This window comes from Podarcis filfolensis (assembly GCF_964270895.1).
Source record: "Podarcis filfolensis genome assembly, chromosome: 12".
Taxonomy (NCBI): domain Eukaryota; kingdom Metazoa; phylum Chordata; class Lepidosauria; order Squamata; family Lacertidae; genus Podarcis; species Podarcis filfolensis.
The window spans coordinates 20,151,484-20,174,468 of NC_139614.1; the positions used below are offsets into that span (position 1 = coordinate 20,151,484).

At 40.2% G+C, this 22,985-nt stretch overlaps 1 protein-coding gene across 50 annotated transcripts in view; it reads left to right on the forward strand.

Annotated features, from left to right (window-relative positions):
• Positions 1-22,985, forward strand: part of SATB1 (SATB homeobox 1) — a 116,056-nt gene that overhangs the window by 5,082 nt on the left and 87,989 nt on the right. For 9 of the 50 annotated variants that reach the window (XM_083577847.1, XM_083577896.1, XM_083577848.1 and 6 more), the window contains exon 1: positions 21,174-22,730. The exons of 14 other annotated variants lie outside the window; for them this stretch is intronic. The gene's annotated coding sequence lies outside the window, so the exon portion shown is untranslated. Of the gene's footprint in view, positions 1-20,448; positions 22,731-22,985 lie in introns of those variants that run through there. 27 more of the 50 variants (XM_083577861.1, XM_083577864.1, XM_083577856.1 and 24 more) reach the window with 10 other exon arrangements.

The window sequence follows — 22,985 nt, forward strand, 5'->3', positions numbered from 1 at the left end:
TTCTGCTGACCTTAACAGGAAATTCTTTCTGAGCAGGCATGCATCAGATTGTGTTGTAAATGAGTTGACTCCGAATATAAGTTCACGGTAAGATACGGTAGCATTCACATTGCCAAGGTCTATTTTTATCACTTTATGCAAAACATAGGTTTTCTTAAAGCTGTCTCCAATCTGCACTAGTAAACTATGGATTATCAAACATATGTAGCCTGATTCCCTCCAGATTCCATTCCTATAGAACACAGTGCACAGCCAATAAGATGGAGTCATGCTACTCCAAATGCTCCTTTTAAATTAATAATAATAATATAGGGAATAACATGTCCTTAAGAACTTTACATTCGAAGCTCATATCTTCCCCTGGCATTTGAAGCCTTGGCCCATATCACTCTGACTGATGTTCTTTTATTTTATTATAACTCTTTATTTCAGCACACTCTATAGATTTCACACCTTTATCGATATTTTTGTAGTTCTGTTAAAGGACTGGATACTAAGCTCCTGAAGCAGTGATCTTGGATGCTCACATATACAATTTCTTTTCAGATAGGCTACATGCAACTCGTAAAACAGGTTTTTGTGCATCCCTTGATTCCTCCACTGGAACCTTTTCCTCAATGCATTCCTGGGGTCCACGGTAGCACTAGGGACAAAATATATTGCTAGACTTGGTTTCACAGGTGGGCTTGAGGCATACCTGCATACACTTTATCTGGAAAATGTTCAGATATTTCTGGGGTGAATGGCACACTGCCGTATAATGGCAAAACATTGTGGCTATACTTATGTAAGGAGAAAACCAAGGTGTAAAGAATTTTCTTGCAACTGAGAACCTTTTTCAGTGATTAAAGTAAGCAAAGGCTGTGTATTGATTATAATTTATGAAGATATCTGCTTGTTACAACAAATTTCAGCTCATTAACAGAACAATTTTTAATTTTAATTTGGAAAAACTGAAAAATATAATCTTAAAACTGGTTGTATGGTGGTAGAAAATAGTTGGTGTCTTTGTTTAGCTGTAAAAGCATAAATCCCCCTCCCCCAAGCAATCAAAATCCAGCTTTCACGTTTTAAAAAATCAGTGTCATTTCTCAGGATACACTGGCCTAATTCCCTATCCTTATCAGTTTTATAGCTCTGACCCTACAAACCAGTCTGGCAGAGAAAAATTCAGACTGATAAGGTATCAGTGCTGTGTCATGTGACCTGTGACATCACACGGGTATTGCAGGCCTAGACAAAACATGAATCAATGTGAGAAGGACTAATATGCTAGACTGATGAGTGGATAACATACCTACTTGATGACGATTTTGGAAGTGTCCAGGTCCACAAAAGGCAGCTATGCCTATATAATCGTACAAATCTAATACCCACAATTTGCGTGAGAGACAGCAAAGGCAAATACAAGTGTGAAGCTTCAATTCATGCTGCAGCTAAAGCTATTTGATAAGCTGTTGTCAACTAGACCTTCATACTACCATGGCTGACAGGGTGTGTGCATGGCTAGTACAGTGGTACATACGCTTCAGCTTACATATGCTTCAGGTTACAGACTCCGCTAACCCAGAAATATTGCTTCAGGTTAAGAACTTTGCTTCAGGATGAGAACAGAAATTGTGCTCCGGCAGTGCGGCGGCAGCAGGAGGCTCCATTAGCTAAAGTGGTGCTTCAGGTTAAGAACAATTTCAGGTTAAGAACGGACCTCCAGAACGAATTAAGTACTTAACCCGAGGTACCACTGTACAATAAAGTTATTTGGATAGTGCCTTCCTAGAGCTCTCTGGGCACGATTCAAAGTGTGATCATCTTGTAACCATATGGTTTCATTTCCACTGAACCTGTAATCTCATTAACCTGCTATAGTTGAGCTACCCATTCAGTGATGGAAATGAGCTCTTGCACGATGTTTAATATGACCACTATGTTTCAAAATGTACCTTAATAGTCCCAAATCTTCTTTTCTAGTGACCTTTAAGTAAAAACAAAACAAAAGCCACAACACCATTCCAGCAAAATGGGTTTAGTGTGCATGTGTCTTACGTCGTTGTTAAATATGTAGAAAAATATGTAGACTATGTAGAAAATGATTCCCCAAATTTGCCTGTTGTATTTTCAGGCTGTGTCTTTCACATATAGGTTCTGTCGCTTTAAAAATGCAGTCTCCTCTATTTGCCCTATTAATTGTTGATATGTTGCCATCCATGAGACAAAAATTAGAGCTGTAATTAAATAATCATGTGATGCTCCTTAGTGCCAGTGAGAGCAAACTCATTTTTCCAGGCCCTGATGGTCACTGATTATTGTATTAGTACGGGCTTGCTTTTTTATTTTTTATTTTTTTGTGAACAGCTACGTGTGTTAACCACTGGCCTTCTTTTTAAAATTAAAGAAAGTGAGAAACGCTAAGTCAGTTAATTGGCTAGTAGTCCATAGGGACTTTAAACAGACTTGCCTTTTCTGCTTCTGGTCACGTGATTGGGAGAACTACATCAGTGATGTGGTTTGTGTGCCATTTAATTTACACTGGTGTTTTGGCTGGGGTGGATACATATGGGGAATGCCAGGAGAATTACAAAAGGAGCAGGGTATTAAAATTCAGAAATGATTAAAATTGAAATAAAAGGATGCTGCTTCTTTGGCAGTACTCTGGCAGTCATAATGACACACAGAGATTAGTTTCCACCTTCATCTTTTCCTTCTTTTTCATTTCCTCTTGTTTATTGTTGACATATTTTCCTTATGCCTCTGCTTCTCATCTCTGTGTCTCTTTCAAATATTCCTAATGTTTTTCCTCCCTTTCTTTTTAGTATGGAGAAGCTTACTTAACCTTATTATTACAATAACAGAATAGCTTATTAATATTTAATATCCATGTGTGTTGACATTTTTTTAAAAAAAAAGTTAGGTCACCTCTATTAAACGGCATGTCATTTTATTGTTTGTTAATCCTTGTGTTGCTTTTAAGAGTTTCTGAGATACTTTCTTCTTTTAGTGGTGATTTAGCTTGTAATATTTAAACACCTGTGTTAAGATACTTGAAGGGGGGGGTGTAGAAAATAACTTATCAGTCATGGATAATCAGTTATGCATGAATTCAAATTTAACAGATGGACGTTGGGAGTTAAAAATTTCTCGTTTGGCTTCATGGGTTTTTTTTCTGTTTGTGCGACACCTGTCTCTTATGTATAGATAAACATCTAACGTAGTTTACAGTCTTTCTTAAATCTTTGTGCATTTTTTCCCCTTGCGAAAATTCACTTCTCGCTGATTCTCTTTATATTTAAGGAGCTCTTATACAGACTACAGTCACTTGTGAAAGCATGCTATTAGACTTCTCAGTTGCAGATATATGGCACGTCATGGTTCAAATGTATTAAGCCAGTTCAGAAGTCCCTACGGCATTACAATTGAAGAAAGCCGACCTATGCATATGTGTGTATATTTTGCTGCAAACATATGTGCTTATGCAGTTTTGCATATTCAGGTTATTAATATAGATTATGAAGTGATACATAGATGAATAGAACTACATTCCAAAATGATAAACTGGAATATTGTCTAAGAATTTGATTTAACAGAAAATTTGGCTACCTATATTTCATGAGCCAATGGGCAGAATTAACAACAGAGACTTGCTGTAGATTACTCTAGTTAGTCATGTAGGGCATCACATTGGAGAGAAGCATTTCTGTATAATGGCTAAATTCACATACTCAGGGATTCCAGAAAATTTCAGCTAGAGAACTGCATAATTCATTTAGAAACTTGCGCAATTTTATATCTTCACCAAGTTAAGTGGTGTAGATATTGAATTAATCTTGGGTTAGGTGAAAGCTATTATTGAACTTCAAGGAGCCAGAGAAATAGAAAGTTGCACCTAAGGGTTTTGCTTTCAACAGCAGCTTATTATTAATATATATATATTTTGTCCAAGAAAACATGAACACACAAATGTGAAAAAGGAAAAGATGATAAACCAGTTGTTGGTTTCTTACAATGGCACTAACCACTATAAATCATCTGTACTTGGAAATCAAGCAGCTATAATGTATTCACCCCCTATATATCCGCCCCCCGCCACCATGACAACACTTATGAAGTGCCTTAAGCTTATGTAAGTGTGCACAAACCTATAATATCATGTTTCTGATATGCAATTTCATAGAAGGTATTGTGTTGCTGTTTGTGTCTATTAAAGAACATTTGGTACTTTGGAAACTGCAGTACAAAATGTGGTTAAGTTGTGTTGGATTTCCCTTCCTCCTTTTAAAATAGAAATATATATTGGTTGTATGAGGGTACAACTCAAGTCTTTAATTATAGAAGATACTTTTCTTAAATTATTTGCATTTTAAAACCGAACCATGATGAAGAATGGCAAAGAGAAATCTCCAAAATAGGAACCTCAGAATAGCGAAAGGTTTAAATATGCACTTGTGAAAATGCTATCTACTTTTAAGTGTAATTGCACGGGCGGGAGGGGATTTTGTATTAAAAGGAACTGTGAAGGGCAAATGGTTTTGAGCAAATGTTTTTGAGCAAATAAGCATAGACTGAAATCCCATGCATGTTTTCTAAGTCCCATTGAGCTCAATAGGTCATACTCCTTAGTAAGTGTGCTTAGGATAGCAGCTATAGAGTATTGCCTTTAGTCTTGCATTTTTAAAAGAAAATATCAACTAATGCATATTATTTTTAAGATCAACTAATGCATATTATTTTTAACAGGATATGTACTACTGTGACTAGATTTTTACTCGCCGTCTTACTTGGGTTGAAGCATAGAAAGTGTGTGGATTCACACCTGCAGTTGTTTGCTGCATGTACACCTGAAACTGTGGCAGAAGATGCATGTCTTCAAACATAACATGCAGTGGACATGCATCATGGAGTTGCAACCAATCACACTCTCCCAGAGCATGTGCATTCACCACATGTCCCTTGAGTGCTGCCAGCTGTGCATCTTTTTCATACTTCTCATGTTTACCACAGCAAGTATTTGTGTGCATGCAGCAAACATGGCTCCTCCATAAAGTTATGAATCGGACAGTCCTAAGAGAACTGCTAAAACCTGACAAGCTTAAAAAAGATCTAACTTTGGTAGGATCCTATCACTAATTACCCATCCAAGTTAATTCCTATTCAAATCATTCTTCATCTAAATAAAATTCCTTCCCAAAAAACTCCCTTATCATTGTTAACAGCAAGCTAAAAGTATATTGGAGAAGGAAAAACGTTTAAAGTATTCAACACCTCATTTCTTTGATTATTAACCTACTACTGTGATGCTGCTCTTATTTTCTTACAGTTGAGCACAACAAAAATTTTAAGAGCTCTTTTAGAGGTTATATGTGGCTAAGAGAACGATGACAACTCCTGTTGCTTGGTTGCTTTTTGTCTTAGGTTCCTGAGAATGTGATATTGTACACCCCTTAGAGAATTTTAATTCTAATTTACAATCGGTTTATAAATTTTTGAAACAATAAAAAAATAAAATTGAATTTCAACTATTATAGGCATAGAACTCAGCTCAGTCCTATGAATTCCTGCTGTTGTGCCGGAACTTATTTTAATGCAAGCTTATTGGGAATGTGATTCCAGTCAACATCCCAGAGTCTTTTTCGAACTGTGAGCTTCACACTGGTGCCGCAGTGAATTTGGTCCTGTTATTTTGATGTGTAAAGGACAGTGTTGTCACTCCCCTGCCTCTACCAAGACTGCAGTTTAGGGGAAAGCTGGCAGGAGCTAGAGAATATCTGGTTCTGGACAACTCATCCCTTAGGGGTGATTATTTAAATGCTTCAGGTTTTCAAATAGGGTCCAACTTGGTAATGAACAAATAGAAATAAACGAAGCTGTTTAAAGGGATCAAAGACTTGCAGGGAAATTGCACATAAAAGAGCATTTGAAAAGAGATGCAATATATAAACGTTTATATGCTAATGTCAGAAGCCTTGAAGCAGAGATGGGAGGATTTGAGTGCTTGGTACTAAAAAGAGAATATAGATATAGTGGATATATCAGAAACCTTGTTGGAGCAGTGAAAAGCATTAGGATGTGGATCTCCGAGGATGTAGAATCTTTAGAAAGAAATGTATTGGGGATCATGTTGCTCTGTATGTCAGAGGGCACAGATTCCCCTCAAATAAACAGAAAATGTAAGATGCACAAACTGCTCCACAGAATCACTGTGGGTGGAAATGCTAGATACCAAAGGTAATTTAGTACTGCGGGCATACGACCAAAGCCCCTGATGAAAACTCAGAAATCAGGAAGGCAGCCGAAGGGAGAAATGTTGAAAAATGTGTGGCTAACCCTCACATTCACTGGCTAAATGTACATTTAGGTTTTGCAGTTGTGACTTTAAACAATTATACTGTAATCCTATGCATGTTTACTCAGAAGTCGCTGTGTTCAATGGGACTTACAACCACAGCAAGTATGGTTAGGATGGCAGCTGTAGTAAAAACAATTACAGGGCAATCCTATGCATATTTGCTCAGAAGTCACTGTGTTCAGGAGGACTAAAAATGTGGTTGGGATTCCAGCTGTAGTCACTTAGCAGACTAGAGAGAAGGGAAGTCTTAGGCTTTATCCTGAATGGTGCTGAGGACCTGGCACAAGACAGAAGCACTGTCGAGCTGTTCAGCTGAGCTATATGCATACATATTAAACATATATTTTGAGACGAAAGTTCAATTTGGCCAGGATTAATTTCAAAATTGTAAACTTTAATAAAAGGGGAGGGGGAGTTGAAATGAATCATCATGGTGGAAAATCTTATTTTCTGGCAATTGTTTAAAACCACTATAATTAAAGCTGACCTAGAATGCATGTTCAGGGCAAGTTCAGGGCACCAGCAAAGGATGGCATCAAAACAGTGTGTGTGTGTGTGAGAGAGAGGGAGAGAGAGAGAGAGAGAGAGAGAGAGAGAGAGAGAGAGAGACTGACACTTGATTAAAATAAAAAGGCGCATCAGATTAGTCATAGTGAGAAAAATCAGATCCTTACACTCCTACGGCGCACTTCTCCGACATTTTTCTGTTCTCTTTTTATTACTGTACTTATCTCCACCCAAACCAGGAAGCGTCCTACTAACGTAGATTGAAATAATACGAGGAAATCGGATCCTGTCATGCGTTGCAATGAACCACCTTTTATTTTATTTTTAATTGTCCAGTCTTACATTATAATTTCGTATAGTTTTTATTTTTGAATTATAAATGGGGGGAGCTCCATAATCTTCTCTATGTTTAGGGCCTCTAAAGGTCTAAATCCAGCCCTTTTGGACAAGAAAGTTCAAAAGGATGACAGTGTTGTTAACAGAGTTTAAGGAAGCTATAAACACAAGCATGTTTCTTTTAAAAGGTACAGCCCAATAAGGACAATAAAAAGGAGTAGTCACTCTGGTAAAATAAAAACAAATGGACAATAAGGCAAGGAAAAAGAAAAAGCACTGGAAGAGCACATTTTTAAAAACATGACAATAAATAAATAAAGAAACATATATATAAATCAGAATCAGAAAGCCAATTCTGGACCACCAGATGACAAACTGCGAAAGGTTTACTAAAGTTATCAAAGACTGTAGAGAAGCTAAATTATTTGCATCAGTTTTCATGTGACATTATTAGATAAATACCCGTTGAGGAGAGATATCTGAAGAATTAAGACAAGAGAAAAGAGATGAAGTTCTGATGCTAACTAAGAAATTACAAGATGTCCAGAAGATACCCAAGAATTCCTAAAAAGCTCAAAACTGATATTGTTGCTTTTTGAACAAAAATATGCAAATTATCACTAAAAGCATATATCCTGGAGAATTAAAAAGTAGCCGATGCATCATTGCTTTGAAAAAAGAAATACATAGGGAAGATAGGAAATTACAGACTCATCAGCCTAATTTCTCTACTAGGTAAATTGGTAGAAAGCATTATCAAAACCCAAATTATGAAACCTATGTATAAAACTACCCTTGATTAAAAAGAATGCAAGGAAAGTCCTGTCACACCAGACTTCTGAAATTCTTTGAGAGTATTGTCATATTGGAATAACCCAGTTGACATTGTTTTTGAGGATTCCAAAATGTTTTTGACGAAGTCCCTCCTGAAAGCTTCCTGAATAAAGTTATTCCAGATAGGGATAAGATGATGGGTCCTCTTTTGTTCCAGAACTGGTTAAAGAACAGGAACCAGAGAGTAAGAACAAATGGACAAGGTTTTTATGACGGAGGAAGAAAGCAAGCCCTCCCACTCGAAGACCTGAATCATCAGATGAGCAGTAAGGTAGCCATGGTTTAGTTGTGGGTGAGACCATTAATTCAGGATGGAGAAAATTCATACAAACTTTCAAGGGCTTCAAAAGTCCTATCCCAAGTGGCTGATTGGGCAAAAATATGGCAAATGAAATTCAGTATAACAGAGTGGTGCACACTGTGGCCATTCTTCTCTCTCTCTCTCTCTCTCTCTCTCTCTCACACACACACACACACGTGTGTGTGTGTGTGTGTGTGTGTGTGTGTGGATGGAATGTAAACTGGCTCCAACTATCCGCAAAACAGATAGCTCAGTGCAAAGCCTAACTGGAAAAGAATATTAGACTAGATGGACTCTGGACCTGGCCTACCAGACTCTTAAGTTTATTGACACATTCTTTCTATTTCTTTATTTCTGGCCCAAAACATCAGCTGGAACAAAGTATTGTCCCTTTCTACAGTTCCAGTTTCTGGGTTGGCTACTCTAGTGGATAGATGCTGAGTATGCATTTCTGTGTATCCACGCATGCAGGAAAATGTGTGGAAGGAACACAGGGTTGTCTAGAAGTTAACTTGTGAAGGATGGTTAGCGGAAGAAGGTGAACACCTGCAGTAGCAGTCGTTGGATGGGAATTGATGTGGCTCTTTCAGAACCATCATTCTGGTTTACGTTCCTGCCGGTTGTTATAGCAAAGAGCAATTGTGATCATTTGTTGCCTTGCATAACTTTCAGGGGAGTGATTGTATATAGAGGCTGTTCATTTCTGTTTTCCTGGTGAGAGCTGGAGAGGTTAGGTGGTCTCTGGGTAAGAGATGCAGAAAAAAGGGTAAAGGAAAATGCTGTATTGCTCTATGCACTTTTAGATAATTTTTTGTTTCAGGTCAGAGGAAGAAAGTAGGGGGGGTGTTAAGGCAAGAAAGCCACCCTCCCAGTTTATTTTGTGGTAGTTCTATGGCTGGAAGAAATTTCATGGAGGGGGAGATGAAGGTGCACCTTTCCAAATTCATTGTGTAAGGAAGATACAGCCTTGAAAAAAAATCACTAGCCAGGTAAACAAATGGAGGGTGTATTTTATTGGCAGGTAAACCTGTGTCTTCTGCTTTACAATTCCAAATCATTTTGGGGGTGGAGGAGATTCAGCAATAATTGAGGACTTGATTTTGAATGAAAATGAATTGTCTGTGGTCTACTGTGACCTGCTTGCAGATAAAGCATCTTGCATATGTTACGACATGAACCAAGGAGGAGTCCGTGATTCTTGGAATAGTCTTAGGTGATTTCACTTGAGGATGCCAGCAGGAGCCTTGCAGATGTGCTCTTTTAATTCTTTTAACCAGTCGAAGAGAGCTGTCTCTGCAAAAGAGATGTTCCTGTCCTCTTGAACAAGGCAATTGTGATAACTGTTACAGTATCTACTTTTGGATCACCTGCATTTACATTCAGTTTCCTGTCTGCCTTTTGGGGGCACCACTGAATAGGTGGTGGCTTGGAAGTTCCAGGGACTTTTAGATTAAAAATGGTTATATCTTTATCAGTCTGAATTGCTTCCCAATTTGATTTTGAATGCAATTTAAAGTGCTGGCATAGCCCTAAATAGCTTAGTTCCAAGTTACCCAAAGGAAAAACTTCTCCACTGAGTTCTTCAGGACATGTCCTTTTTCTGAGCCCCTTCTCTGAAGCCAGGTTGGTAAGGACAAAGAGCAAGATATTCTCAGTAGTAACTCCAGCTTTTGGAATTCCATCTCCAATCAAGACCACCCAGTGGACTTTATCTTTGTCTTCTGGAAGATAGTTCAAACTTCTTCTATTTCAGAACAAATAGTGGATGTCCTTTTAATGGACTGTTCCCTGCCCCCTTACATTAGATTTTCTTGTTTCTTATCACTTTAACTGATACTGTTTTAGATATGTGCAGTATACATGTCTTCCCAGCAGTAAGCCTGACTGAGTTCATTGGGACTTATGCCCAAGTAAGTGTGTGTATCATTGTACCTTTAATGCTGTAATCCTCCCTGAGGGTCTTTTTGGATCACAGTGCAGGACATAAATGTTAAAATATTTCCAACATACATTTTATGTGTAAATGCGTCAAACAGACTACCCTAGCCACTCTCAAATACCATGTTCCAAAACGCATATTTTTTTAAAGATCTACTCCTCTTCCAGCTATTAACTCAAATCCTTAGCCTACTTATTATTTAGTGCCTGGAATAGACAACATTTAAACGTGTTATTACCCTTCATTATGAAATACTGAATTCTCTAAGATGCGTGGTACTTAAAAACAATATCTTTAAACCACAGGTATCTAAGGGATTAAGTTGCTCTATGGGCCAGTTGTTTTTCATCTAGCAGACCTACTTATTATACAATGCTAACTTTCACCCTTGCCCATTAATTTTCATCCGAACTATATTTAGTAATTCCCAGTGTAGCACTTAAATGCAGGATGTGGGGTGGGGAGCCATTTGAAAAAGAGCTATGTTATCTGGAGATGTAGCGAATATCAGTCTGATTGGGTGACGATCTGGTTTCTTTAATGGTGGTCAACCCAATGAAAATGTTTGAGAACTTCACTTTGTCAACAGTTGGTTAGATTGGCAATTGCTAAATATTTGTTTATCTTAATTTGTGTTGCTTTGTTATGCTTTGCAAAAATCCTTTGCAGTAGGAAAGTCATCATGGGGCAAAAGGTGGCAGGTTGGTCGTGGTTTAAAAGCTCTATACCTCTTAATACAATTGTGTGGGTACACAAGCGAGAGAGATATTCTGCTCATGTCTTGTTTGTAGGCTTGCCATGGGCATCTGGTTGGCTTGTGTGAGAAAAGAATGCTGGACTAGATAGGTCTGATTCAGCAGATATCTTCTTAATATTTTCTGAAAGGAAGACGCCAACATATCCAAAGGATGTTTTGTCAGTTGACAGGTATCGTGAAAAGCACCTTTTAGTGGGTTACTACTTCTGTTACCTCAGAATATGTCCATTATGCATAGTTTAAAATTTGCCCAAAGTTGTATGTGGTGCTCCAAGCTCTAAGACTGCCATCCTGTGTACATTTAAACTGCTTAAAGCTACTTTCTGCAAATATGTTTAAGTAGCTATTCATAGGATGTATGTTTGCTACTTATTATCTCTCTCCTTTTCCTTTGTTTGGGTTTATGTTACTTTTGTAACAGTGCTGTACTTTATGTGACATGAGGGACTGTTGCTAAAAGGAGGTGAAGAAAGCAACCCCCACTGTGTGCACAACTCAAGACATTTGTTTGGAATCTCTTCATAATGAAAAGAAACCACATGCCCCTCTGTAGTTCCATGCCACAGGGTTCCTATGACCCATCTGATCAACTACTAGTTACCATTTCAGAGCAACTTACCTGTAGGTTAGGTTTCATTTTTCTTAGCTCTGACACCCAAAGATTTCTTCTTCATAAATGTGTTGCAACTTACGTGCATTTAACCCAGGGGTCAGCAAACTTTTTCACCCCACAGACCTTGTGGGGGGCCGGACTATATTTTGAAGGGGGGAAAAGAACGAATTTGTATGCCCCACAAATAACCCAGAGATGGATTTTAAATAAAAGAACACATTCTACTCATGTAAAAACATGCTGATTCCCAGACTGTCCGCGGGCCGGATTTAGAAGGCGATTGGGCCGAATCCGGTCCCCGGGCCTTAGTTTGCCTACAAATGATTTAACCTGTGCACATTTAGGTTTACATACTTGGCGAAAAAACCCAAAACAACACAAAGGGGGGGAAAGGAAGTGTGGTCCTGGCAAAAAGGACTTTGGCAATTCTACCCACCATTGAACCCAGTGGGTTTTGACTATATGTGATTTTGGCTTTAGGCTCAATCCCTGGAACATGACCGCCATGTAAATGGCAGGCTTACTATACTGTTAATTTAAGGAAAATGCTTTTTCTTCATTTAGTCCATTTATTTTACCAGTAATCTAGCTTTTGTGTAACATGATCCACATTCTGCTTATTAAATTATTGTATTGCATATAAAGTGGTTAAGAGTGTGAGCTGTGTCTACTCAGAAGCAAGTCCCCTCGAGTTAAATGTTGTTTACTTCCAGATAAATCTGTAAAGGATCTGCCTTATTGGTGGCAGATACACAAGAAAGGAATTTGCAACTACAATTAATTACAAGCCTGGAGAATTTGCAGCAGTTTTCATTTCATAGAATGCTCTCAGAACATAACAAAGAGAACATAAATGCAAAATTTGTGTGATCACTCTGAGAGAGATACAGCTTTCTTGTGGTATACCCTACTGAGAATATAGTACTGAGATTACAAACATGTATTGCTAATTAATACCATAACCCCAAAGCTTTGTATAGATGTTAAAGTGGGTGTTAGGAAAGGGCATGACTCGTTGGTTAGAGAACATGCATGCTAAAGGTCACAGGTTCAATCGTTTGTTACTCCGCAGAGGGATGGGAAATCTCTCTTCTGACGACAGAGCTACTGCCAGTCACTGTAACCAGTTCTGAGCCAGATAGAGCAATGGTCTGACTCAGTGTAAAGAAACTTTCTGTCTTTCTACCAAGCCAGCTATGGCAGCATGTTTTCTGTGTTAAGTGGGGTAGCACTATTTCATGTGCAATATAAATGTTAATATATTTATTAACATTTGCATCAGCTGCAATGTAAATGTTAAGAGCAAAAGTTATAAACTGGAAATCCAAATTCAAATGGTTGTTTGGATTTCGGCTTATTGACCAGCCAAATCAGGCTCTTTCCCAGCCATAACCTCTCTCCGTATTTGTGTGGGGATAAAATGCAGATCTCTCTTACAAAATTGATATAAGCATTACTGAAAATAATGTGAAGGGCATTTAAGGAAGCATTTAAGCAGTTAAGGATTTTTTTACGAAATTGCTGAAGACCCATCTAAGGTTGACAACAGGTACCAATGTATCTGAAAACTTCTTAAGATTGTGCATTGCTGAGTTTTCCCCAGTTGCACATACATTTGGGTCTGATCATCTCTCATTTCTGTGCCACACTTAACTTTACGTGACTCAAAATAGCGCTCTAATCTGAGCAATAATTTGCTAATATAATAACTTGTAAAGCCAATGGTTAAGAAAGAACCTGTTTGATCAGAAAGCAGTTTCTAACTGTAATTGCAGCTATTGATTCCATACAAATTAATTACAATGTTGTGCATCTTCCAATATTCAGATCTGTATTAACAAGTATTTCTGAAGCCTTCACATTTTCTCTACAGAAATGTGCTGATACCATCATTGTAATGAGTGGTATTCAACTAAGTTTTACTCAGAGTAAACCCAGTGAAATTAATAGCCCTAACTTAGCCATGTTCATAAATTTCAATGAGTCCAATCTGACTGAGTACCAGCAATCAGTCACAATGTCACTTAGGGATATAGCACTGTTACATTTGGCACACAAATTTTTGTTTTACCCTTTAATTTAAAGGTATGTATGCCTCGATTAATACCTGATCAGATGATCAAATAAAAATAACTGATAGTTTATGTATTTTCCGTACTCTTCCAAATAGCCAGCTGAAAGTAGAAACCCTTTCCATGTCTGATTTCAGTGTATAAAATAAAACTAGTAAGTAAGTTTTGCTTGCATTGTGCTGGAGTGTTTTCTGTTTTCTATTTTGATATAAACTTCATGCCCTGAGTTCTAAAAGTAAAATAAAAAGTAAAATTGGAATTTACTGCTGGGGCTTCTAGGAGGAATATTTTGTCCTTGCTATAAGCTAAAGAGATAAAGAAACTACCAGGTGCAGGAACAGTTCAGTGATAGGCTGCAAAGAAACACAATGCAATGACTGCTTACAAATAGTATACAAGACGAACTATTCCCCCCATCCATTAGTTTCATTTAGTTAATAAAATTAATATTTTATATAAAGTAACACCCCATTCCATTATACCATAGCAAAATATTATTCCACGTGTACACCAATGTTTTCTAAGCCATCTATCCATAGCCTCTTTAAAAATATAAACACACACCATTTATTCTGAAATTTGTACAGCTAATGAGTATGTGCACCCTTGATTTAAGATATTTTCCTCTAATAGCCACGTCCCAAAACTTACTCAACCAGTCTTTAATTGCCAGAATATTGTGTTTCCCACTTAATTTGGCTAAACAAATCTTTATTGCCACCAGCATGAGATGGATCAAGTCAATGATGTTAATTTTGATTAATATTTTTCAGAATATAGCCTAATAATAGTAATACAGTGGGTACCTCTTGTAGCACCATCCAATATCTTTTCAGCAAACATTTGCAGGGTGGGATCTGTAGAGAGCTTTCACCCACGTTGTGGCAGGTTCCTAATACTGATCCAATTCCCGATCCACAAGAGGACCTCTTCTTTTATTCCATGATTCCTAAACTTTTTAAACCAGATCACCTCTTTCTATATGCTTGTTGACACTCTTAAGAAAAATTCTAAAAGGTCCATGAGAAAATATTTGTCCTTGTAGAAGCCATGCTGAGTCTTCTTCAGTGAGGCTTGTTCTACATGCTTAGTTATTTTATCTTTAACAATATTTTCCAGTTTTCCTAGGGCAGTCATTAAGGTAACTGGACTGCAGTTTCCAGCGTCCTCCCCCCACCCCACTTCTAATCCCTTTTAGAAATTGATGTTATATTGGCTACTTTCCAGTCCTCAGGTATGAAAGCTGATCTGAGGGACAAGTTATATATTTTTGACAGAACACCAGCAATTTCACATTTCAGTTATTTGGGAGAGCTCTCGGGTGGATGCCATCTGGATCTGGTGATTTGTCGGTTTTTATTTTATCTATTAGGCCTAGAACTTCATCTTTCATCCCCACTATCTGCCTCAGTTCCTCAGATTTAGGCCCATTAATTTCATTGCGTCTACTTGGATATAACCCATAGATTCTCATTTAGAATTCCTATGTCTACATTTCCATACCATTCAGTTTGTTTGCATTCCAAGTTTTAGCCCATTACAGAGAAGCAATTTGTGATATGGAGGTATATGCATTTTTAGAACACTAATATTGATTGCTTTTGATTGATATCTGTTTATCACCATTTTAGGTACTACATAATTTTTTGTTTCAGGTTCATTACTTTATCACAGTACTCTCTTAATTTATCCTTAACCATGATATTCCAGGAAAGATACCTAAATTGTTGTATGACGATTCAAAACAACAATGAATCCCTTTCATTATGATTTGGTGATTTGAGTGTTTACTGTTAAAAGATTTTAACTGTATCCAACCACAATCTGGATACTTTTAAAAGTCTTTGTCAAGGACTGGATGTGCTTGACATATGCTTCCATGGTTGAAATCCTATTCAGAATTCAGATTAATGAATGCAAAGGACACAAAAAGTCTAACTGGTCACCTATTTTAGAATGTGGACTTCGTTTTAGAGTTGATTGAGAAATCGCTTAAAGTTGTGTACTTGGATTAAAATCAGTTTAATTTGGATTAAACAAGTATAAATACAGGTTCAGAATTTTAAATAGCTTGCTGATTACATTGTAAGAGGGTGATATCCAATGGTGGCTGTCTTCCAGTAGAATGGACTTTTGCTGGTGCGATAGGACTTCCCTTTTCCCCTCTCTCCCGCATGAAACAGTATACCTAAAATCTAATTTTAAGCCTTTGGGACTGTTCTGAACCAAGTGGTTTGTGAGCCACCTATTTATTCGTGGTATTGGAACTAAAAAGTCTTAAATGCACAGATATTGTCTTAACTAGCTTGTGGCCTGTACTCAAACTTCAGTGAAGTAATTGTCTTAACTCTTAAAGCTAATGCAAGTAGAAAGAGAAGGCAAACTAAGAGCAAAGTTATTCTGGAGTAGTGTCACTGGTGTCCACAAGACTGTATTGGATGAATTGGCTTAAAGAGTACAAGCTTGGGGCTGATTCACATTCATGCATATTTATTTTATCTATATTAATTCCCAGTATACAGCCTTGCATCCAAATCTCTCTAGATGTTGTACAATAAGATGAATAAATTGGCCATTTCAATTAAAACAAATAGAAATACATGCATAGGACTGGAGCAAGGACATCAAACCTGCACCTTTATTGTCTAAAGGACTGAACAAACAGCCAAACTTTCACCTGATACCTGAAGGTCAACCAAGTGAGTGGTAGATGAATTTCAGGTGGAAAGGAATTCCAGGGCTATGGTGGCACCACACACAAAGAAGGCCCATTAAATGTCCTCACCAAATTAACTGCTGCCAGTGGAGAAACATTGAGAAGGGTCTCCCTGGATAATAATAATTAATAATAATAATAATAATAATTTATTATTTATACCCCGCCCATTTGGCTGGGCCTCCCCAGCCACTCTGGGCGGCTTCCATAGAAACCAAAAATACAGTAAAATATCACACGTTAAAAACTTCCCTGAACAGGGCTGCCTTAAGATGTCTTCTGAATGTCAGGTAGTTGTTTATCGCTTTGACATCTGCTGGAAGGGCGTTCCACAGGGCGGGCGCCACTACCGAGAAGGCCCTCTGCCTGGTTCCCTGTAGCTTTGCTTCTCGCAATGAGGGAACCGCCAGAAGGCCCTCGGCGCTAGACCTCAGCGTCCGGGCAGAATGATGGGGGTGGAGACGCTCCTTCAGGTATACTGGACCAAGGCCGTTTAGGGCTTTAAAGGTCAGCACCAACACTTTGAATTGTGCTCGGAAACGTACTGGGAGCCAATGTAGGTCTTTCAAGACCGGTGTTATATGGTCTCGGCGGCTGCCCCCAGTCACCAGTCTAGCTGCCACATTCTGGATTAGTTGTAGTTTCCGAGTCGCCTTCAAAGGTAGCCCCACGTAGAGTGCATTGCAGTAGTCCAAGCGGGAGATAACCAGAGCATGCACCACTCTGGCGAGACAGTCCGCAGGCAGATAGGGTCTCAGCCTATGTACCAGATGGAGCTGGTAAACAGCTGCCCTGGACACAGATTTGACCTGTGCCTCCATGGACAGCTGTGAGTCCAAAATGACTCCCAGGCTGCGCACCTGGTCCTTCAGGGGCACAGTTACCCCATTCAGGACCAGGGAATCCTCCACACCTGCCCGCCCCCTGTCCCCCAAAAACAGTACTTCTGTCTTGTCAGGATTCAACCTCAATCTGTTAGCCGCCATCCATCCTCCAACCGCCTCCAGACACTCACACAGGACCTTCACTGCCCTCACTGGTTCTGATTTAAAAGAGAGGTAGAGCTGGGTATCATCCGCATACTGATGAACACCCAGCCCAAACCTCCTGATGATCTCTCCCAGCGGCTGCATGTAAATGTTGAAAAGCATGGGGGAGAGGACAGAACCCTGAGGCACCCCACAAGTGAGAGCCCAGGGGTCTGAACACTCATCCCCCACCACCACTTTCTGAACACGGCCCAGGAGGAAGGAGTGGAACCACTGTATGACAGTGCCCCCAGCTCCCAGCCCCTGAAGACGGTCCAGAAGGATGTTATGGTCGATGGTATCAAACGCCACTGAGAGATCCAGCAGAACTAGGAAACAGCTCTCACCTTTGTCCCTAGCCCACCGGAGATCATCAACCAGTGCGACCAAGGCAGTTTCAGTCCCATGATGAGGCCTGAATTCCGACTGGAAGGGATCCAAATGGTCCGCTTCTTCCAGGCGTGCCTGGAGTTGTTCGGCAACCGCTCGCTCAATCACCTTGCCCAAGAATGGAAGATTTGAGACTGGGTGATAGTTGGCCATTGTGGCCGCATCTAAAGATGGTTTTTTAAGAAGTGGTTTAATAACCGCCTCTTTCAGCGGGTCTGGGAAGGCTCCCTCACGGAGGGAGGGATCTCATACACAGCTCATCACCGGATAGTCATTAGCTGAACTGCAACGTAATAACAGTTCGTAAAATAATGCAAAGGGGTGCAAAAGCATGCAATTGCTTGATCTGTGGTGGGTGCAGGTAATCACTTGCATGTGTTGGGGATACTGAGTGATAAAGATGCATGTGTGAAGTCACCAGCAATAAATATTGTGTGTCTCTGGGCAGGCCCACAAACGCACTGAATGTTAAATTATTCCACCTTCAGTTGCACTCCTTGAAATAACTCTGTTGTATAACACTGTTATGTTTCAGGCCCCATGCTCTTTATTTCTAACACAATAATCTATTCTGTGCATTGCTAGCTGTTATAAATATTTTATACATTTCACCCCATTACCATTTTCTGCACACACTCTTTGGTATTTGTGTTTACTTCAGTAGACGTCAGCCTATATTTCTCTGTGTAACTTTGATGCTTTGTTCTGGTGTTATAGTAAGGTGTGGGTGCGTTTAATACACTTGTTTTTTCTGAGCATTTACCAATTTGTACTTTTTCTGTGTTCAAAGTTCATAATACTGCATTTTTCATTGTGCATGTTATGAAAGAATCATCTTCCTGTTGCCTATTTAGGAAAACTCCTTAAGTTTATATGACAGCACCCTCATTTCTTGTTTTTTAAAAATACATTTGCATTTGAGGTAACACAAGTAAAGATTCTGCCAGTCATACACATCAATTAATAATTAGCCTGATCCAGAAGCTAATTATGTTGCTGTACTTGGGTTAAAGAATGAAGGAGTAAGATGAAAGTATCTTGTATTTCAAGTTGTCTGGCTTAACTGGTCTCTGGATCACAGCCAGCATGTTTGTGAACTTGTATTCCACCCCACCCCCTATCATCAGTATATAAGCATCTATCCCCTTGGATTGTTTGCAGACTGTTTCTTCCTATCTGCCAGTGTGGTCTTCTTCCTTCTCTAGCTGGTACAGCATGTGCATTATAGTGCTCATAATTATAATTATTATAGTTGCAAATAAATAATTTACCACCTTCTGTACTTTTCTGTCCCTAAGCACAGGTCTTCCTTCCACCAATGTGGAAGGTATACTAAATTCCATTTCAACCAGCGACCAATAGCTTTTCTAACTTGGAAAGTGTTCAGTACCACATTTTCATGTATTTGACTGTTCATTATTATTGTGAATTTATTTACGTGAACAAAGATAAACAGCATTAGACATTTTTTCTAGGTTATTAAGGATGACTATGTCTGCCCAGTTTCATACTGTCTTTGTACTATTGTTCATTTCCAACTTTTCATCACAAACGGCAGTATTCAGTCCTTCTCTCTGTTGGATCAATGCACTACTGGGACAGGATGACAAGGGTCCTATTCTTGTAATATTCTTTCACCTTTAAGGAGTTGTTTTAATGCTCCTCTGCCTTCACTTTCACCCCTCCCTCAGTGCAAAACAAAAATTGAAGTATATGAAGTTCCTTACACTGTCAGATCATAACTCCTGTGTCGTGGTACCCTGTCCATTTCCCCCATTCAATAGAAAAAGACTTCAAATGTCAACTTAACCTATTGTAGCCAACATGATTTACATCCAAATAAACATGCTTAGGTTTAAGCCTGAAAGTTCTCTTGGTTAATCCATTTTTATTACTAGGTTTCTTGCACTTACAGTCTGCAAGACACTTCATGTAAGATACCTGTCACCTTAACTATGGACAGTATCACTATTTACAATACCAGACATAGAAGTACACTGGAGTCTCAATATGGAATGACTCCATTGAATGACTGCCAATTGTTACCTTTTGACATGTTGCTAAGGACCCCCTACAAATGGGCGCAATCTGGCTTTTGCTAGGCTTGTAGACCCCAGTCCTAGAGATCCGAATTATTCTGCTTGTTAGTGGCACGCTCCCAAAAAAAGCATCTTCAATGCAACCTGTTCTTTGTGCAGAACTACTTCCATGGAAATACAACGCAGTGCACACGCATCCGTGTTTACAACAGGCAACGTTGCCTGCCCAAATGTAATATTTGCTTGGAGCCGGGTCACCTGAACTGGCATGTAGACTGCAGATCTGCTGATACCCTGCCAACTTTTCGAAAGGAGAACTTTCACCTCTAAGGTTCCCCCCCCCCCTCGCCCCCGCTCCCAAACAAGAGTATACACAGGCGCACTACATCCTGTCTCCCTCGCTATGGAACCATGACTGCCAGCCATATGCTTCCGTGCCTCGCAGGCACCTGCTCTCCCTCTCACTCTCTCCCCCCCCCCCGGTCCCCGGCGATCTCGCTGCCCGCACAGATGCCCGCGTTCTTCCGATTCCTACTTTGTTTCCAAGTCTGTTGAGTGCGCTACCGGAGTTGCCTCCCTTCGCCTTTGGCACCCGATGGGCGTGCGTGCGCCCTTGCCCTCTCCTGCTTAGGTCATGGCTGCTACCGGGCTGATGTTGGGAAGGCGGTCTCTCTCTCTCTCTCTCCCTCTCTCTCTCTCTCTCTCTCTCTCTCTCTGTGTGTGTGTGTGTGTGTGTTTATCGCACGGTTGCAAGACTCTAGTAGCGCCTGCTGTTCCTTGCTTTCCCTTCCCCGGCTCCTTGATTCCTCTTCCCCTCTCCACAGACTCTCCAACCCCTGCGCGCCCTCTCTCGTTGCGCAAGGAAGGTGGCCTCCGCTTCTGCCACCGCCGCCGCTGTTTTTGGCCTGTCCCTCTCGCCAGCCCGTTCCGCACTCCCTAATCGTTTTCGCCTCGTGCAGCTGCCGGCGGCATCTCTTCCCCTCTCCCAGTTTTCGCATTGCTCCCTGTTATTCTGGGTATTGTGTGTAATAAATGCACAGCCGCCTCACACTAATCAAGCTGATTACAAATTCTTGCGCGCCCTGTGCCGGAAATCGCACACCTCGGCTCTCTCTTTTCCCCTCCCTTTGCCTCTCTCTCTCTCTTTCTCCCCCCCTCACTTTTAACCCCCTCCCCCTTCAGCCTTAACCCTCCAGCCCCCTTTTTTAATCCAATTCCCCTTCTAGATGTCCTTTCTCCCTTCCACCCCCCCCCCTCCCGCCCCAGTTTACTCCACCGCCGCCGCCGCCACCTCCTCCTCCTCCTGCTTGTCTCTGTGTCTCTCTCTCCCTCCCAGGACGCGTCGGATGATCCGGGGCCGCCGGGGAAGAGCTCCAGGCAGCAGCAGGGAGGCTACGTCCTCCTCCTGTCTTGGGCTGTATACATATTTAAAAAAAAGAAAGGGGGGGGGGAAAAGCCGGTGGCCCTCGGTGTTATTTTGTATTAAAATGAGGAGGAGGAGAAGGAGGAAGAAGCGGCGGCGGCGGCGGCAGCAGCAGCAGGAGCAGAAAGCAATAGAGGAAGGAGCAGGAGAAGGGACGGCGGCGGCAGCAGCAGGAGCAGGAGGAGGAGTGATGAGTCAACTAATAATTTAATGGGGACAGAGAGAGAGAGAGGGAGAGCGCGAGCGAGCGAGAGGGAGAGCGAGCAAGCAAGCAAGCAACGAACGTCCGGGGGACACACACTCACACACACACACGCAAACACGCAGACACACCACCCTGTAACATCCAGCAACAACCACCAAACCGGCCTAAATAACCATAATAGCCAGCCGAGGGACAACAAGAATTTTGAAAGCTCACAGGATTTATTTTGTTATTACTATTTGGGGTAACCTGATTTTCCCTTCTTGCACCCTCCTCTCATCTTCTCTCCCCAGCTTTCGTTTCTCCCTAAGTCTTCGGAAGTAGATTTTATTTTATTTTATTTTTTTAATTCTCTTCTCCGAAGTGATTTTCTTTTTTCTTTTTTTTTTACTTTTGGTGGTGACTGTTTCCTTCCGCTCCCCCCTCCCTCCCCAAACGCAATCTCTCTGGGTTAATGAGGAAGGAGAGGCTTTCTGCATTATTATGATGGTGATTATTAAAAAAAACCCCGAACAGCAAGGACAATAGTGAAACTGAATTTTAGTGCCTTTACTGGAACTTTTCTAATATCCTTTTTACGTTTTTTTGCTATGTTTCTTTTTCTATGGAGGGTTTATGCAGAAAGTTTTTGGATTAGTTTTTTGGGGGGAAGGGGGAAGGGATGTCTTTAGCTTCTATTTTTTGTGTGCCTGTGTCTTATTAGAAAATAATTGTAAGGGACAAGATCAATACATTTTCTGTTTTCAGAAATATTAGGCAGGAAAGCTGTTTCATTTCCTCCCCATCTTCATTCTCTGATTTACACTTTTTTTGAAAGCAGAGTTAGACGGGTTACCACTTATCTCAGTTTTACTTTTCTTCTCCTTTAATAGAAACTTTTATTATTGTGAGCATTACACTTGTCTGGTTAATTTTTTAGACTTTTTCATTCCCCGTTATTGGAGAGACTACGATTCTCAGTACATTAATTGGAACCTCTGCCCTCCTCCCCCCCTCCCCCGCTTCTTGCCTCCCCCTCCCATGGCTGTGATGCTTTGCTTATGTGTTTCCCCTTCCCCAGAAAAATAGAATTTTGGGAGGGAGGTATCCTCCAGGTTTCCTTAATTTTTTTTGATTAAAAAAGGACTTAGGAAACATCAGACTTGAGCTTCTTCCTCCTCTTCAAGAGATCGGTGTGCAAAGGAAAGCTCCTTTGTTTCCATTATTTATATGCTGTCAAGTTTTGAAGTGGTGAGTTTCAGGTCTTTTTTATAAAATTTCGCTCAAAACTGCAGTGTTCCTGTTTCTAGATAGTGTTTTGCTTCTTTGTCTCTTTAAAAGGTCACAGTGAAAGCTTGGCCTGGATTATGACAGCCATATGGAATGGATAAGAACAGAGCCTCTCTTAAATGTGATTAAGGGGTTTTATCTGGAGAGAGGAGGAGGGGAAAGAGAAGAAAGGGGAGGGGGCTAACTCTCGAAGTGTTGAAGGTATAATACAATACT